Source organism: Chrysemys picta, chromosome 2 (genome assembly GCF_011386835.1).
Source record: "Chrysemys picta bellii isolate R12L10 chromosome 2, ASM1138683v2, whole genome shotgun sequence".
NCBI classification, from domain to species: Eukaryota; Metazoa; Chordata; order Testudines; family Emydidae; genus Chrysemys; species Chrysemys picta.
In genome coordinates this window covers 165,441,068-165,461,243 of record NC_088792.1, presented here as the reverse complement: position 1 = coordinate 165,461,243, position 20,176 = coordinate 165,441,068, and the positions used below count along the sequence as shown (strand labels likewise).

The 20,176-nt window shown below is 38.5% G+C and overlaps 1 long non-coding RNA gene across 1 annotated transcript; it reads right to left on the bottom strand.

Moving 5' to 3' along the window:
* Positions 1–1,484: 1,484 nt before the first annotated feature.
* Positions 1,485–19,958, bottom strand: LOC135981136 (uncharacterized). The gene is made up of 3 exons (XR_010598097.1): positions 19,715–19,958; positions 11,282–11,379; positions 1,485–1,587 (listed from the first exon to the last, which is right to left on the bottom strand). It is a non-coding gene; the product is annotated as an uncharacterized LOC135981136 (long non-coding RNA).
* Between the last annotated feature and the right edge of the window lie 218 nt (positions 19,959–20,176).

Here is a 20,176-nt window from a genome sequence, read left to right as displayed (position 1 = left end):
CAACTCAATACTTTGAAGTTCATCATTTTCCTGTGTTTACAATCCTTCACGAGTTTTCATTTCACATACAGCATTCATTATCCAAGCCAATTTAAATTAATTTTAAGAGAAAGATTTTATATGATGCTGCATCAAATTCTTTACCAAATGAACTGTAAATGTGTATTAAATATTACACCTTCCATTTGCCCATTAACTTTATAATTCTATCAAAAAAGCAATCAAGTTTATCTAGTGAGTATTTATTAAACCGATGCTATTTATTGCTCATGTTTCCATTATCATCTAGAAGGTTAGTACCTGATCCCGCAAGTCGTTTGTACAAACATTCTTTACTCATCCAAGTTGGAATTGGTGGGATTATTCATGAGAGTGAGGCTGGCAGGATTAGGTTTAGGCCTAGGATTATGCAAAAAAAAATATTAATTTTTACCAAAGTTCAGAACATTTTTTCTTTTATTTTTCATATTTACTGAATGTTTTGAATGTTAAATAAGAAAAGATGGCTGCTAAATATATTGCCTTCTGTTCAAACTCAATAGTTTTGTGTTTCTAGTATTATGGCAGTAACCCAAGTGTTGATTTACTATAACCAAGACAGGAGAGGAAGGCTGGCCCAGTGGTTAGGATGGCAACTGAAGACTGGGGTTCAATTCTCCGCTCTGCCCCAGATTTCCTATTTGACATAGTTAAGTCACTTATCCTCTCTCTGTCTTAGTTCCCCATCTGTAACATGTTGCACCTCCCTAACTCATAATGGTGTGAAGACAAATACATTAAAGATTGTGGTTCACTCACATACTATGTCAATGGGGCCATATAAGTCCCTTATGTAGACAGACAGCACACTTCCTGTCATTAGACATTATTAAATAGGTGGTTAGACTCAAAGCAACTGAAAATTGCCACATAAGTGATGGTGATGGTGTCAGAATATAGAACAGATGTACAAAATCTAAAAACAATAGTTAAACAAGAAAATATGTACATTGGCAAAATGTAATGATCCCTTGAAGGTAGTGACTATAGATAAATGTAGATGATGGCCGAAGAGGGTGTGGGTGGGGGTCTTCAGCCTCTTCCCAGTGAAATACTAGGATTAGACTGCTAAGGGGGGAGGACTAACTGATGTCTTCTTCTGTAAAGCCCTGACCAGAGCCTTCACGGGATTCAACTTTGATTTCATTTATCAATAGCATAGCACTCAGGATAGCAAAATAAAAAACTTTAAAGAGAAATGAGTTTGTTCAGTAAACTCAGAGGGTTCATTCCTATGAAGTTAAGCTCTTGTCCTTTCAGAGGGAGAGTTTGTAACCTGGTTCCCTACATCTATATTGCCAACCCCAAGTGTTCCAAAATCGTGAGTCAGGCTCACCAAAAATCATGAGATTGTCTTTAAAATAATGAGATTATGTAAAAAAAAAAAAAATTGGTGTTCTGTTTATTTGCCTTCTGCTTTTTGAGCCTTTGGGGTGCAGTGTGATCACATTTTGAAGCTTTCTCCAGCCATGAGGGCTAAAAGCTTACTTTTTCTTTAAAATGGAAGGCTGAAATCATTATATGTCCACTTGACTCCAGGAGCTGGGGCTGTAAGGAAAACAATAATTATCATGAGACTCATGACAAAATTATGAGAGTTCGCAGCACTGCTACAGTTTCAGTTGAATTAAAACCTTCATCAGATAGCAGTCTACACCTACTGCTGAGAAAAATATTGATATTAAGAAGCAGGGCCGGCTCCAGGCACCAGCTTGGCAAGCAGGTGCGTGGTGCGGCCACTCCAGCTATTCGGCAGCAATTCGATGGATGGTCCCTCACTCCCACTTGGAACGAAGGACCTCCCGCCGAATTGCCGCCGCAGCTCGCAATTGCGATCGCGGCTTTTTTTTTTTTTTTGGCTGCTTAGGGCGGCCAAAACCCTGGAGCCGGCCCTGGTAAGAAGTGGCACTTATAGTCAGTTACTAAGACTCTTAATCTACTTAAATTAAAGAAACTCCTTCCCCTCCCCAGTGAAAAATTGGTACAGCTAACACTGTAAAATGTCACACTCAAACTAGATAAAGGATCAAATACTGCACTTTTTCCCACTGAAATCAATGGATTAAATTCTGCTTTCAGTTACACTGTTGTCATTCCAGAGTAAGTTAATTGATTTCTGTCAAACTACTCTGTGTTTAGATCAGCATAGCTGAGGTCAGAAATTTACCCAGGGCATTTGTATTAGTATAAATGAAGGCAGTATTTGACCCAGTGTACCTGCATATAACTATTTTGAGCCGGATTCTATTCCCAAAAGCATTGAATTTGCACCAGCTTTATTGAAACTCTGCCACTGTGCCTGTAGTAACTGAAAATATTCCTCTCTTTGGAACAATCTTTTCCTAGTGCTTTAGTGTTTTAAATTATAATCTAGCATGGATTTTCCATTTGGCTGCTTTTTAAGATTTATTACACACAAGGACCCTTTTAAATTAAGCATTTAAACTGTGTTTCTGTCTCAGATGGTTAACACATACAACTCTTCCCACAAGTTTTTCAGACTCTTTAGATTCCCATTTGATCCTAAATGTGACTATTGAGAAATTATTTCAATCTACTTTGCTATTTAGGATTGATTTAGACATTCCTTTTCCTAACATTCAGATTCAAAGGTTGATATCTAGCTAACTCTTAAAAATGTTGAGTAAGGCTTCTTGATATGAATAGTTCCATTTAATTAAATGGAACTACTTACTCAAAATAAGGGATATAGAATAGGCCTTCTGTTAATATCAGTAATGCCCTATTGTACATACTAGATTAAATTAGCATAGTTAGGAACAATAATATAAAATTGTTCAAAGGAAAATGCATCTTTCCATCTTCTTTTGGTTACCACCCCCTGAAATTGGCCTGAAAAAAAAACCAAACATTGAACTCAATGGAAAGACTCCTACTGTCTTCAGTGGACTCCATATTCCGAATATATGCCTTGCTCCTATTATTCCTTCCTCCCATTGTTAATTTCTCTCATAATCTCTGGTTTATATGATCTTCTGAGTCTTCTTCCCTCCTCCTTCTAAATATGACCTTTCCATCAAGTCCTTGGTCATTTGTCCGTAACACTGGGTCAGTTTAGATCAGGGATTGGCAACCTTTGGCAAGTGGCCCACCAGGGTAAGCACTCTGGTGGGCCGGGCTGGTTTGTTTACCTGCCGCGTCTGCAAGTTCGGCTGATCGCGGCTTCCACTGGCCCGCAGTTCGGCACTCCAGGCCAATGAGGGTGCCGGGAAGCGGTGGCCAGCACATCCCTTGGCCCACGCTGCTTCCCGCAGCCCCCGTTAGCCTGGAGCGGTGAACCATGGTGGGCCGTGTGACAAAGGTTGCCGAACCCTGGTTTAGATAAATAATTGGCTTTGCTGATACAAGAATCAGTGCTCTGTCCTAGCTAATTTATCATTCAGCATGGAAAAGCTGAGTTTTTTTAAAGGCAATTTAGGTCATTGTTGTACATTTCCTTCTTTTCAGAAAGATTGTTTGCCTTTTTGAGGGGAACTCAATTCACCTACTGTAAGAAGAGTGCTTATTGCACTAATGATTTCCTACTGTTATAATAAAGAAAGACTCTTAATTTAATCAAATTTAATTGGCCCATAACATTTCAGGATTTAAGTATTTGTCCAGCAGTAACCCAAGACCCATGAATTCTTTAGAGGTAATAAGGTCCAACAATAATTCTGAGATAAAGGCTATGTCCACACTATCGTCTGGCAGAAAAACGTATCTCGCTCAAGGGTGTGAATATTCCACCTCCCTGAGCGACATACGTTAAACCAACATAAGTGCTAGTGTGCACAACGTTATGTGGGTGGGAGAGCTTCTCCTGCCGATATAGCTTATGGCATAGAGCATCTTCACCACAGCACTGTTAATGTAGACATGGCCAAAGAGTGTCATAGCAGTATTGGTCACCAATGGCTGTATGGATGAAGATTAGATTGCAGAGCCATTCAACAAAAGGCCTGTTTATCCTCAAAGTTGCTCAACAGATTATTTTTCAAATGACTGAGACAGTGCTAGGGAAAAAAAATTACAATCACTTCAATTTACTTTTCATAAGGTTAAATGAATATTTGTTATGTAATGGATAAGTAACGAGGATTTGGCACTTACATAACAATAGCCAATTTCTTTTTATTTGGGGGAATTTCATTTATTAAAATGATAACCTAATTTGTATTTTTTGGGATGGAATGTCAGTAAGTTCAAAAAAATGCTATCATTAAAGTTGCCCCAAGTCCCCGCTCATGCAGCTGTATAGACCTCTGCAGTCATGCTGAAGTCAATGTAGGTTAGGGGCCTAAAATAACAATTTCAGATGCTGGCTTCCTCTTTGGCTTATAAGTGGTACTGTCAAATAATTTAAATCCAAACTTTGATCTGCTTTAAAATAGTTGTTGATGGGTAATTTGTGCTCCAGATTATATATATATATTTTTCTTTTTTAAAATCACAACTTCTTTCTTGTTCTGTTTTTTTTCCACTTCCCACCCTAACTAATGATTAAATTCTGCCCACTTACTCCACCATCCACCCAAAATTCAGCAGAAATCTTCTTCTTCTACTGAGCCAAATTGTGCAACATTTACTTACGAATGTTTTACATGAATAATCCTATGGAAGTCAATGTAAGAAATGTTCACAAGGGTAAAGGGTATAGTATCAGGCATACAGTAACAGTGTCTGAAATAATTGATAAGAGTTCTCTTTAGACCAACTTCTGATAGCAGTGAAGTCAATGGCAAAACAGCATTTACAGCAAAGAGATTAAAAAAACATTTTTCTTCAATTTTAATAATAAAGATAATATATATTATATAGCTTTTTCATCAGTAGACCTCAAAGCATTTTCTCTTGACATTATGGTATCATCATTTCACTAGTTTTCTAGTTGTTAGAGAATTTTCTAGGTTAGACGGGTTTATTTCCAACTTTAAAAAAAAACCAAGAAGATTCTCCTCCACCACCACTTCTTGTGTGGAAATGGCGGGGGTTGGGGAGTGGGGAGAGGGTGTCATACAGTTGCAAAAAGGGCACATTCCTTGCATCTGCCGTGTTAAAAGTGATCTAACTTCACCAAGTTCATCAAGACAATATCAAAGCATACAATTTAGGAGTTTTGTGGGCTCACTCCCATACACCTATATGTTTTAAGAATCAGTGGATAATCCACACTCTACAAATGTATAAGAAGATATTGTGACCTACGGTTTAATCTTGCTATATTGTGATGCTGGGAATTAATTTGGCTTCTCTAACACTTACACTGGTTGTGCATTACTAATTGCTAAATTACAGTGGAAGTGTTCATGTATCCACAGATACCACATTACATCATTCTGATTGACATTTTCATAATCAATTCCTAATGATTGCCTAATTATTTCTGTGTTACTGCCTTACAATTAACAGTTCAGCAATGACTTCAGTGAATTCTAAATATATTAAAGAAGGATGGTCATACCTAGAGAGGTGCCAACCGATAAAAATCTCTACTGTGTAGGTTTAAGCATCAAAACATTATACAGTAACTCCTCACTTAAAGTCCTCCCGCTTAACATTGTTTCGTTGTTACGCTGCTGATCAGTTAGGGAACATACTCATTTAAAGTTGTGCAATGCTCCACTCTTACATTGCTTGGCTGCCTGCTTTCTCCACAACTGGCAGCCTCCTTACTCCCCCCTCCCCAGCGCCTCCCGCCCGCCAGCAGAACCCATGGATCAGCGCCTTCCCCCTCCCTCCCCTGCCTCTCAAATGCCACAAGCCAGCTGATTGCCCCGGGCAGCAGGCAGGGGTGGAGCCTGCGCCAAGTCCTTGCTCCTCTTCCCTCCCTCCTGCTTCCTAAATGCCGCAAGCCAGCTGATTGCCCTGGGCAGGAGGGAGGCAGGAGGAGGGAGGTCTCGGTGCACCTCCCCCCTCCCTCCCCTGCCTCCTGCCAGCAGCAATCAGCTGGGTTGCTGCATTTTGGAGACAGGAGGGAGGGGGGAGGAGTGAGGACTCTGCACGCAGACTCCTCTTCCCCTCCCTCCCCTGCCTCCCAAATGCGGCAAGCCAGCTGATTGCCCTGGGCAGGAGGGAGGGGAAGAGGAGCAAGGACTCCGCGACCACCACCTCCCTCCCCTGCCTCCCGAACGTGGCAATCAGCTGGCTTGTGGCATTTAGAAGGGAGGGGGGAGGAGCCAGGACGCAGCGTGCGAAGTAAAGGGGGAGGAGGTGGTGGGGAGAAGAGGCGGGGGGTCAAGGGTGGGAGCTTGGGGGAAGGAGAGGAGTGGGTGGGCTGAGAGTTGATCTCCCCGCCCCTGGTGCTTGCAGAGTAGGGGAAGCTGCCCTGGAACCTACCCCCCCACCCCATTTACATTAATTCTTATGGGGAAATTGGATTTGCTTAACATCTTTTCACTTAAAGTCATATTTTTCAGGAACATAACTACAACATTAAGTGAGGAGTTACTGTACTTCCTACTATACAACACTAAAATGCATGAATGAATCTAAGCATATAATTGGATTAGACACTCATTCAGTGATTGTGGTGGTGGTGATAACAGTTGGACAGGAGCATGATAATTTGAGCTGGAGAATATTGCCAAAAATATTTACAAATACTTGTTCAAGTATTTAATCAAAACACTTAAAATTTAAGCTGTTTTGGGCAGAGACTTTTTTGTTCTGCATTTGAATAGCACCTAGCACAGTGGGGTCTTGTCAAGGATTGGGCTCTTAGCTACTACTGCAATACAAATCATAAATAACTCTGGGTTTGAATCCCTTATTTGCTCCCTTTCAGTTCACACTCTAGTGTTCACATGTACTGCCAGGAATGTTTGCTAAACAGGTGATTTTAAGAGATTCCTATAGAATAGTCACAGAAAGTGAATTCTGAAGTTGGGGTATTCATGTCAGAAATGTTGTCCTAATAATTATATTCTCCAGTCAGCAGCAGAAACATCTGTAGGTGTCCACTCAGAACAGAGATAATTCTGAATTGCAAGTATCAGGTGGGAGGTAAACACCTAAGGGATTTTGGAGCACAAATGCCACTGAAAGTCAATGGGATTTGTGCTCTTTGAAAATGTCCCTCACAAATACTCAAATCAAATTCCCTATCTATATATGTTATTTATAGTATCTATTACAGTGGTTTCTGAGTGTCTTTCAGCACACACTTTATGAGCAACTCATAAACTGCAATGTTAATATAAAACATTCCTCAAATAATTTTGAGAACAAATTCCTGAAAATCATGACTTGTTCACATACAACCCATGAAAAATAATAATACATTATTAATAATGATACATAATAATATATACTAATTAATAATAAAAACCTGGTGAATAATTAGCTTATTTTGATGAATAGTTCATCAATTCTACTGATAACTGCTTGTGATTTCCAGTCATTTAAGCACCTTGTTTAAAAAAAATACAGATTTTATTTTAGGATAAACTATAGTATCTTTGCACCAAAAGAGAAGCATAGAAAGTGTATACATTCTACAATGACTCTAAGTTCTTTATATTAGCAGGTAAGAGGTTCATTAAAATAATTATTTTCTTCCCTTTCGAAAAATGTTGAAATTACAGATGTTTGCTGATATTTTAGTACTTCATAATAAGTGATAAAGGCCAAGATTTTCAAAATGACCAGTGATATTCAGTGCCCAATTTGAGACTCTTTAAAGGGCCCTCATTTTCAAAGGGTGGGTGCTAAGCACGTTCTGGAAGTGCATGTGTAGGTCTTTTATCTTGTTTCCTTCTGTTAGCTGATTTTCCTGCTGTATCCTCTTTTCTGCTGTCAGCGTGTAAGTTTTACGTGTTTTGTACTTTTAAGCCCCAATCACACAAATGTGTAATTTTTTCTACCATGAATTGTTCAATTGAAATCAACCAGACTACTCACAGTAGTAAAGTTAAGAATAGGCATAAGTGTTTGCAGATATTCAGTACAAGACAGTGGAAACTGCACTAGTTCACCACTTTAATCATCACCTAATTTGGGCAACTATTTAAACATACTGTGTAACTGACTAAAATACATATAGCAGATAAAACTCTCATGAAATAGTCAATGTAATGTTCATCGGAGAACAATGGCAAAGTTCTACATATTGCACATTAAGTCAGTAAACCATAACACAAGTACAGATATGGACATAAACTAGATAGGCCTTGAACTCTACTAGTCAAATCAGTGGTAATTTTGCAATGGACTCTAGTGGGAAGAGGATCAGGGCCTCAGTGGGCTTTTTTATAAGATAATTTAAGATACAAAAAATTCTACTATATTAATTATTCATTAGCATTATTAGTTCAATAATGATAAACAAAAAAGTGTAGTTTTATATACTGAATTAATCACTTTACATTTGTGGACCCACAATTAATCTCAGGTGAAAATGGTAGAGTTACCTGCCTAATTAACTGAATTTCCCTGCAAATCAGGTAATTGGATAATTAGACTCCTAAATCTAGTAATTGACACCTGTACTTAATTATTATTAAGTATGTATTAATTGCAGGCACAAAATTGCACCTGTAAAAATAGATGCTATCTTACAGACCCTACACATATATTCTTCAAACATTTTGGTATTTTCTGCATATATTTTTATAAAATCATTGTATGTCACCATTAAGTTGAAATTCATTAAATGCCTTGTTAAAGAGTGCTGTTTTAAAAGCCCTGGCTTTTCCACCTCCCCACACAAATGTGCCATTCCTACAATGCATTATGCATTCTTATGTCAGTCATGGTTTAGATTGATAGTACATTACGGTTTTAAGGATTTGTGATCACATTGGAATAGACAGAGAAGTGGTTTATTAACCAATATTCATGAGGTTTTAATTGTAGCAATTTCCCTCTTCTTTTCACTGATGTAAAGTCACAGTGGCTTCTAATTTAACTTCTTTTTCTAAAGGAGAGAGCTTTTCTTACTGCATAACTTTTGTTCTTCCCCACATTACTGCTTTAAAATCTTTTCGACAATTTACATAGTTTTTGAATGGATCTGCTGAGAAATGATTTATGGAGAATTTAAAAGCTAAATTAGCTGCCTTTAATGAAGTGAAAGGAGTAACCGGAGCTGTCCCTAAGCAAAGAAATGTTCAGAATGAGGAATTGCCTACAAAAATATTATACAACAATCAGTCTCTAAATACCACAGTGATGGGCACATTAGAAATACCATAGGCAGCTAGGTCAACACATACCAATATTTTGTTATTGCCTGTTGAAAGCCTAGTGAGGCAGACTGGGTTGGATGTGTGAACCTGTGGTGATGAATGGAAAAATTCAGTAGGATAGCAGGGAGCAGTAGCATGGATATGGACGAGGGGAAAGGGCAGAAGCAACAAGAGAGAAGCTGGAAGAGAGAGTGAGGTGGATAGGCTTCTTATACCACCATAGAGAACAGAAAATCAAGGAAAAGGTCAGAGAAGCAGAGCCAAATCATCACATAGAAATAGAGGAAGATGGCATTTGCAGGTGTGGTCCAAAGAAGCCATACGTCTGAGCTGATGAGGGAGGAGCAGACATCACCAAAGGATTCAGTGCTGTACACTTATATCAAAAAGAAGAATTAACAAAGCATCAAAGTGACATCTTACTGGAATAGAGGGGTTAAAAATGTGCTTTTCATCTCCACAAAATTCCTTTAAAGATGCTATACTAGTGACAAGCTAATTATAAAAGCTCTCAAAAGCCTTTCAAGCTTTGAGAGAGGGAGAAAAAATAATTTTACCTTAGGCAATAAATAAAGCAAGAAAATTCCCAGTAAGACAAAATTAAGTGTACAGAAGACACCACAAAATAAATTTCTCAAAGCAAATATAAGCCATACTTGCTGGAATTCACATACAAAGAACCGGTATAAAGGACATGATATACACCCTTACAATTCTGAATATTTTTGATGATTTTTTTTTTTACTCAGCAGTAGATTAAACCAATGTGATGAATGGTTGCAGATGTTCATTTCCATTAGAGGAAAAATCAGTAACACAGAGTCTGGGTACTTTCCTAGGATAACCTTATAATTTTACATATATAGTGAAGTATATTTTACATATATACATATAGTTCTGAACCAGAGGGGGCCACCAACAGCAGGTAGCACAAAACACAAGAATTGACACTAGTTAGAAAAATTAAGCTGGACAGCAAACTCTCTCAGCTGCTTTCAACAGCTTCCCAAAAAGAAACTTAATCATAAAACTAACAGCAACCCTGCATTGCTTAAGAAGGAATAGTGCTCAGACTCCAAGAAAAGGGACTTGTAAGATACAGAATATGGTGTCTCTGGTTTTTCTCATCTTCTCCCTTGGGGTCTCACTTACTGAATCCTTTTTTGGTTGTATTTTATTTAATGGTCTTTCCAATAAAGACTAAAACATTTTCAACTGTTCATTGATGTTTGCTGTATTTTTTATCCAAAACTTCTGATGAGAACCAACTTATGAAACGAGAGCAAGATATATTTCTGAGATTTTATATATGAAAATACAATGGAGACAGTAAAACCAGTAGCCAATTTTTAAAAACCTATGAGTTCCTACAGTTTAAATATAGAATTAAGAGTCTCACACCTGATTTTTGAGAGTGTCTAGAACTTAGTAACTCCTACTGATAGTATTGGGAGCTACTGAACATTAAAATGCATTGGGAAATTAGCTTACTTATATAAATGTCTAAATACAGATTTAGAAGTCTGTGATATTACCCAGGATACTATCTGGATTGATGGACAGCTGTGTCCCCTCAATTCTCCAACCTGGGGTGCCTTTTGCCCTGCTTTGCTACACTCCTGGTCTGCTCTCACACAGCCTCCAGCAGATAAACCACTCCCAGATATACTTGTAGAGTGCTATAGCCTGCCACTCAAATTACATTACAGGGAAATACCAGCAAACTCCCAGTCCCAGATTTTCCCTAGAAATGTGTATCTTGTACTGTCCAGCATCCTACTGAATAATACAAACTCATATAAAGTCCATTATTTATTAATAGAAAAAGATATGCACAAATCTTGTTACCCCAAATGGAGTTTCCCAAACACTTCACTCCAAACACATTGGTTTAGATAAAACAATACAACATATTTATTAATGATAGAATTTTAAGATTTTAAGTGTCTGCAAATAATGAGGCATACAAGTCAGAATTGGTTACAAGGAAATAAAAAACACAACTAACATCTAACTTAACAAGCTAAATGACTACAAACAAAGGTCTCTCTCACCCAATGTTCCAGCAGTGTTTCTGGCTGAACCTCTTTCAGTCAGAATTTTTCCCCTAGTCTAGTGCTGCTTCCTTTGTTCTTCATGTGTTGATGAAGCCCTGGGTAGAAAGCAAGGGAGAGATGATTTGGGGCATCTGCCCTCTCGTCTTATAGCCCTTTCTCTTGTCAAGAATCATCTTCAGCTGATGTTCAGGAGACAGAAAGTCTATGTGGTCAGGAACCTTAAATTGCTTCTTTGCCAAAATGTAAATCTTTTGCCCACACCCTCTCTCTTGCCAAAGAGAGGCCACTTAATTAGATGATGGTCCCTTTGATCCCATTGACATCTGGCTGAGGTGTTGGTTAGCCTTTGTGTCTGGGGAACTTGTTTCTGACTAGAACATATTGGAACATGGCTTGGTAATTCAGAGTGGAATCTTATATCTTTGCATACAATGTTACCACACACATTTTACCAGGACAATAAGGATCAGCAAATCACAAGTTTTCAAATGATACCTTACAGAGTATGCTCTGTACAAAATTTAACATAGTCTTGTAAAAGAGGTGAAAAAGGGGTATAGACTGTCATAGAGTCTAACTGTGGACATTCAAATTTTGGCTCAAAATCTTTGGATGCACATCGGACTGGATTATTGGGGGGACAGCAGTCCAACCAAGTCCACATTTCTCCTGGTCTATAGTTAATGAAAAATAGAGTTAAAATAATAACAATTCACAATAATTTATCTGATTGGTATAGCCTCTTTTACTGCTTGCAAGTTACCAGTATCTGGGCAAGCAGCAATTTCTTCACACTGATTCATTTTAAAAATTGATTTAATAAGTTTAGTTTAGATTTTTTTTCTGCTCTATGGATCAATCGCACATCAGTATTTACTGGGAGTATCGGGGGTAGCCATGTTAGTCTGTATCCACAAAAACAACAAGGAGTCTGGTGGCACCTTAAAGACTAGGAGTATGCCATTCTTTATATTCAGATTTTGAGCTGTGTCACTGGAGTTTGATTTGTCAGATAAGTAACACAGCAATATTCCTGTTCTCTTATTGGAACAGCATGTGAAGTACTTGTACCAAATATACTTATGCATGCAAATTTAAAGTTTGGTTTAGGCATATACTCATGCATGTGACTTTCCACAAACATTTGTGCCACTACACAAAGGATGCAAGTATGAATGAAATTAATTCATTTAAAAGCTCAAGTGAATGGTTACAATTTGGGGAGGGGGAGGTCTGTTTTGCACTTTCCATCCAGTTCTTCCTCAGAATATGGCTTATTGGCTGACTCCCCATTTTTATGGGATGCCAACTGGCTATGTAGACTAGCTAGTAAGGCCTCTTTCGGGGTAGCTGATCTGCAAAGTTGTTTGATCTTTGCCTTCATTGTGATCCATAATGGGAACACAACCTAAACCAATACTTCCTGGCCTTGGCAAAGCCAGACAATGGGACTCAATGTATTCCAGGCTTGGAGTATCCAAAGAAAGAGTACATACCAACCCGAAGAGACATAAAGATGTTCTAAAAGGAATTTACTGTAGCATGCATGTATCTCCTCTAATTTCTTTCTATGCCAGTTGAGAGGAATTATTTTTTAACCTTCTCTATTAAATATACTGTAGTTCTAATAGTGGTTTACCTTCCATTTCAAATGCTTCCTTCTAAGCCATTTTTCAAGTGAAGCATCCAAGAGTGATGTTTTAATCCTATTTGGAGCTACACTGAAATGTTTTTAGCCACATATATTAACTCTTCTATATCGGTGTGTCTGACAGTCAGACACATTTGAGGTCATTTTTCAAAGATACTCAGAGCATGGCTCTGACCCGGCTTCCACTGGTATAAATGTGGCTCATGGAAACCTTGATGCCAACTGGCAGAGGTTAAATGGGATACATCGAGTTTTACAGAGATCTGGTGGGTCAAATAGATGCAAAATAATCCACAAAAGGGTAATATGTAAGGTCCCTACCAAGAGCCAGTTGCCCACTGCACATCATAATCATTGCAAAATGTATGTGAGGATAATATTTAAGAAGTTATGTATCTGTGCTGTAAATTATGTTTTAAGTTAAGGCACGTAATAAGCAGATGACATTTCTCAGACAGTTTCCATGCAAGCAGGAGGTAACAAACGTTTATCTGTGTTTGATCATGTGTGCACTCAGCACTCTATGTCTCACAATGGATGCCTGTTTGTTTACTCAGCCAATTTCTAATCAAGAGGTTATGAAATTTTCCATAGAAGAAATTTACAGGATGAAATAAACAGCAGGAGGGGACCTTGTTTGTAAGTAAAGGCAATGAATTTGTGATGACTATCTGGGGGTCAGAGGTATCCCCTGCAACTTTCCTTGATGAGACATGTTGGCAGGGTGATTTGTCTCATGAATGGAAGATAACAGCCAAGCCAAGCTGTAGAATGCATGAGCGTTACTCTATAAGACATGAAAGTATCTAGTTAAACAAGTTTTGCTTCTAGAATGTATGTTAATTTTAACCATTTGTTTCCAATATTTTTATTTGCCATCATTTGAATGTCTATACTTTATTAAATAAACTTTTCATATCTCAGTGCTGTGTGTTAAGCGGAGTGGTGAACAGGGCAGGGTTAGACTGTCCAGGGAGATGCTCACAAGGCTTGGATTGGACACTCCAGGGAGATGCTCACATGGCTTTGGTGTTGGATCATGCCTATCGATAATCTGCAGAGGAACAATGGCACCTGTGCAAACTGAGAAGGGAGTGATTATGTTGCCTGGGGCTAATGGTATCAGGGGGCTGATGCCTGGCAGGCACAGACAAGGCTTTCTCACACTAAGGGCAGGGGCTATCCTATAACCAGGGATACCTAGGGGAAGCACCACAGTAAATCAGGAGTAACTCTACTGAAGTTAATGGAATTCCATGTGTGTAAAAATAATGAGATCAGAATTAGGCCCTCAGTTAATGGTGACTATGCAGACTGAGTTCATACTTGTGAGGTAAGATTTCAGTGATGCTACTAGTTGATGATCTCCTGTTATGAGGGGACCAAAGTGGTTATCTTTGCAGTCCAATAACTTTATATTACTTTCCTTCTTTGGGCAGGTCTTCACTACCCGCAGGATCGGGCATACCATAGTGTGTATCTTAGGTCGACCCCCTCCCCTTCCCGTTAGTGTAGACCTGATACATTTTCAGCCATCTGTTAGAGTGTGCTGTAGTTCGGAGTTGTTAGAATCAAATTATTATGAGAGGGGTTTTGTGTGTGTGTACGTATACATAATTCTAGGAGACAATCTGATTTCCATTTCTTTTTCCCAGTAATGTGGTGTTCTTCACTATACAGTCCCACCTGTTCTTTTTTCAGAACCCCTGTGATTGCATCAGCTTGTACCTGTAAATCTTGTTTGATGCATTTTTTTTTGGTTTTGATTTGATCATGGTCTTCTTACTGTACAGATGATAAACAAGTTTATGATTTAAAGTGTTTCACCAGTTCTTCTGAAGAGCAGCTGTGCTTTCCTGATAGAAAGTTTTGCACTGTCATCTTTTCCCCTACACCCAAAAAAAAAAAAAAAAGGATAACTGACTGCCCAATAGGAGCACCAATAGTTTTACTTCACTTCTTCACTGAGACACCATGAAGACAACCAGGTTTGTAGACCATTGGACCCAGATTCAGGAAAAGATTTAAGCATGTGCCTAAATACAGGCATGCGAGTACTCCTACTGACTTCACTGGGACTACTAGTATGCCTAAATTTAGGCACACATTTAAATATCTCTCTGAGTCAGGATCTGGGGACATAATGCCCATCACTGTAATATCTGAACACAACACAATCATTAAAGAACTTTTCCTATGACAGAATGACATCCATACCAGTCTCAAAGGAGATCACATAGCCCATCCTCTAAGCAGGCAGAAAAAGACCAAGCTGGCAGCAGGAGAGGAAAATTTAAAATAGGAGGAAGACTGATTTCAAACCTTTTCTATTCTCAGGTGCCTGGGCCATCTGGCTTGCTGGTAAAAGCAAAGAATCATAATAAGGATATGTCTAGAAATTGTTAAACAATAGCTAAATGATGCCCTTGTAATGAAAGAAAAATATATTAACATTTTCTAAATTATTTTCCAATATGGCTCATGTATATTTTCTATCATGTTTTATACTTCAAATTTTCATATATCATTAAGTAAATGTAAGCATAATTTATGGTTTGATCTTGCATATGTTTACTCATGTAAGTAGTCCCAAATGGGCTTCAGTGATGCTACTAGTCTGAATAAGGATTTGTGAGATCAGGCCTATCATTTTTTAGGGATGGGCAAATCAGTTTAGATTAAACTATCATCTACCTAATCATGTGATAATTTTTTGTAGAGTTTGTTGTATTTATAGATTTATTTTTTTCACTTCCAGTTTTTGGTCAGGACAGGAAGCATTAAAGTCTGTCCCCAACAGATTTCCAAGCCAGTTTTGCTAACTACAGAAATTTGCACATGTCAGATAAGCAGGGCCGGCTCCAGCTTTTTTGCTGCCCCAAGCGGTGAAGAAGAAAAAAAAAAAGATAAAGCCGCGATCGGTGGCACATCGGTGGCAGCTCTACCGCGCTACTTCATTCTTCAGCAGCAATTCGGCGGCCGGTCCTTCCCTCCAAGAGGGACTGGGGGACCCACTGCCGAATTGCCACCGAAGACCCGGACGTGCTGCCCCTGTCCATTGGCCGCCCCAAGCACCTGCTTCCTGCACTGGTGCCTAGAGCCGGCCCTGAAGATAATCCTCCAAAAGATTACAAAGAACCTGAACTCAAAACACTAAGCCATTTTAATAGCTCTCAGAAGTACTGGTGGATATCAGTAGAGTTTGTGTCTGACTAGTAAGGGTGTTAAAATAACATTAAAATTCCTGCTCTGAGCATGAACGCTGATTTAATGGTATGGCTGATTTACAAGTATAAGTGCCCTATGTGACTGACTGAAGATAGACCTCAAAAGAAAATCTTGAATCCAAATACTCCTGAACTTCACAGAAGTTCCAGATCCAAACTCTGGAAGTCTGCTTCTCTTCTTGCATACACCAATCTTACATGGGGATTACAGCTTACACTGGAATGAGAGGAGAATCATACCTCAAAGACTGGGCAAATCTGTACAACTAACATGTATAACAGAAGTAATCAGTAATCTATACTTTCTGAGAAAGTCATCAGTGAATCCTCAAGGATTAAAGTATGTTTTTTTCAGATTCAGCAACTGGTATTTTGGAGTACAGTAGATCACTTTTTCAAAGTAATTTAAACCTCTATACAAAGTGGATAATCAAACAGTGCCTACTAAACTTTCTACTTATGAATTTCAAATTAATTTTTAATTAATGTCTTACATTACTTTGGCTTTTATGCAATTACATAATAAATTATTCATTTTTTGATGTTATGTTTTAGACAGATGTTAAATCAAAGAAGTTAATGATTAAACAGATTTTAATAGATTTACCACTATAGTCTTTACTCACTTTAAAAATATTTTTGATTGAATTTGGTGCTCATGAAAGTGAGGGGCTGAGAACCACATTTTTCAAAGGCACCCTTACCAGCCTCGTACTTTGATCACACAGTTCTGTATGCACCACAAATTATATTCCATAAACAAAAATTTAGATTAAAATGAATTAAGGCTCATTAAGTGTGACATTCCCCAATGCAAACTCTTTAAATGAGGAAATGCCAAGTTATGGGACATCTCTTCCTCTTGCCATTTTGTTTAACCCACACTTCCTTCACAAGAAAATTCCTTCTGCCTCCAAACAATAAATACAGACATTAAACATTCATCTCCCTTACAGTATAGGGCAAAACTTAAACAAAAACCTTTCTTTGGGCATTATGCCAGCTGGAATAGCCAAAGCTTGACATTGGTCTGGCCATGCTTCTCCCCCGACACAGACAAATGGGTGATTACATGGGGTAGCAAATGGTTGGTAACACCAGCTTTACATCAGAGCAGCGGTCAAGGATCCATCTCAATATCTATTTGCTTTGGAGAGAGAGTGGGCCTGATTGTTCTTTTGCGTGACTTCATTGGCATCTGTGCTAATACTACTGATTTTCTATGGATGGAAATGGAAGGAGAATGAATCCCAGGATGTTCGCTTGTCCACCACTGTACTGCAGCTGTCTCTGGGGCAAAGGGCAGCATACAGAGACATTGCCTAATGGAACTGACACCACTACATTCTAAAACCTTCTGAGCTTTCACTGCTACCAATAGTTAGGATCTCAGTTCTCGAGTCTCAGGCACCTTTGACTTCTCCATGATACAAAATCTGAAGGGATAAGATGAGGATGCGAAGATGACTTTATACAACTTTTGTATCTTCAATTGTGGTTATAGCCCCCAGCAGAAGTTAAAACAGCCTCAGAACTGTTCTAACCTATGCTCAGCTTTCCGTTGCTTTGAGGGGCCATTGACAACTGTAAATAACTGGAGCACAATGTCTCCCAATGCCAGGAGCCAAGAAGCATATATACGGCCATGGATTAGATTGTATGCCACTCTAGAATTCCGCTTTTACCAGAGGAATTGCCACATAGCCAATTAAGTTGGATTTATAGACATACTGCGCAACTGGAATGGAATGAATGGTCATAGCAGAAACTAGAATTAGGCCCTCCATTTTATGTGTAATCTTTGAGATCGCACTAGTGGTTGGGCAGTATCCTCTATCATCATCAAAAGGGCAATAAATCATGCAGGGGGAAGCGTACCACCTACAAGAACTGCCAGCCCCACCTTCTGCAGCACCTTTCTGTATCGAAGTAACTATATAAGAAAGATCATTCATCCAAATAATTTAGAAACAATACTGAAACTGGGAAAGCAATTATATACGAATATCAAGCACAAACCTACCAGCAGGTATTAAATATTGCTGCCTAAATCATTCTAGACACATTTAGGCTTTTTTATTAAATATTTTCCTTTGATCTTCAGAGTTTGTTTTGAGATGTACCTTAATTCCTTTTCACATGTACAACTATGAAAGTGAATTTGTAAGTACCTTTGCCTTAAAGTATGCAGTCCATGTGGAAGGATAATACTTTTCACAATTAATTGCAATTAGCAGTATGTTAAGTGACATGAGGGGTAAACACTGCTGTCTTCCATTTGAAGACTGTTTAGTTTCTTCCATTTATATTATGCCGACACATAATCCATTTTGTTGCTCTAAAAACTTCTCACAAAAAAGAGGGAAAAGATATTCTTCAGTACCAGTGCAGAAATATATACTCTCCCACAGATATTCAGTATTGTGCTCTTAATGAAATCATACACTGATTCTTGTGTTTGTCTGATGAAGACATCTGATGCTTTTTGTTTATTGAATAGAGGGAATCAAACTGACATCTCAAAACTGAATGCACCCCAAATTTGTTGTTGACAGGAATCCAAACCCAGATTTGGATCCAAATTTTTCTGCAGCTTCTATTTCAGTAAACAACTGATTCCAATCATCCAACAACTTCACAGCCTGACTCCTCTCTATTTATGATTTTGCTGGCTTGTCTTAAATTAATTGTAGCATATGTACCGCCCTGATGACACCTCATAACATATTGACCTAATAATATATTGGTTGTCCCTATCATTTTTTGAGAACTAGAGATCATATTTAAAATTTATCCTGCTCTATTTGACTCTATGGAATGACTGATCCAGAGAGAAAGAGTGATTTTATATTTAAACAATATTTTGATTGCATGTTTAAATAGTATAGGCTAGAAGACTGAAAGATGGATGTTGATAAATTGGAGATGAGTCAAAACAGTGATTAAAGTATTGAAAACATGCCTTATAGTAATAGACTCAAGGAGCTCAATCTTTTTAGCTTAACAAAGAGAAGGTTAAAGGGTGACTTGATCGCAGTTTATAAGTATCTACATGGGGCACAAAAATTTGATAACAGGTTCTTCAGTCTCGCAGAGAAAGATATAACAAGATCCAAAGTCTAGAAGTTAAAGCTAGACAAATTCAGACTGGAAATAAGGCACATTTTTTTTAACAATGAGGGTAATTAACTGTTAGAACAATGGATTGGGGTTTGTGGCGGATTCTCCATCCCCAGCAATTTTAAAATCAAGATTGGATACTTTTCTAAATGACATGTTCTAATTCAAACAAAAATTAATTCAGGGAAATTCTATGGCCTCTGTTATACAGGAAGTCAGACTAGATAATCACTGTGGTCCCTTCTGGCTTTATCAACTATTAATCTCGATCAACCCTTTGTTTCCCTGAGTGGAAAGATCTCCTATTTGCCTGGGAATGGGAGCAACGTTATCTCCATGGCTTCATCAATCCCTCATTGGAAACACATTTACTTCACAGGGATTGAACTCCACAGGGTTTTTGAGTTGGGGGGAGCGGGAGGAGCAACTCACCATGACATTATCTTTCATAGAGGAGCGAAATAACTCCCTTTGTCTTTACCCGCCTCCTCACCAGTGTGTGTTTTGGTGCAGGTTGTTTAACCAATAGCAATAATCACTCAAGAGATTTTCTGCCAGAAGGGAAGAGGGCCAGCGGAACTCTATGGAGGTGATGATTCTATGTTCCCTCACGGGTCCCCAGGTTCCTCAGGTTTCAGAGGCCACACAGTATTTCTCTCAGAGCCCTCCAACTCCTTGGTCCTGAGGGAAAATTAAAAGGAAACATTATGAAGTCCATCTCTTGGATCTCACTGGCCCTCTTATTATCCACCAGGCATATCTCAACAAGATGGTATATTTTGACCCAATAATGTGTTGAATTTCTATAGCACCTTTCGTCCCCAGATTTCGTCCATAGTGATTTTCAATTTTTAAATTCAGTTTCACAGTACCCCTCTGTGGGGAGAGATTACA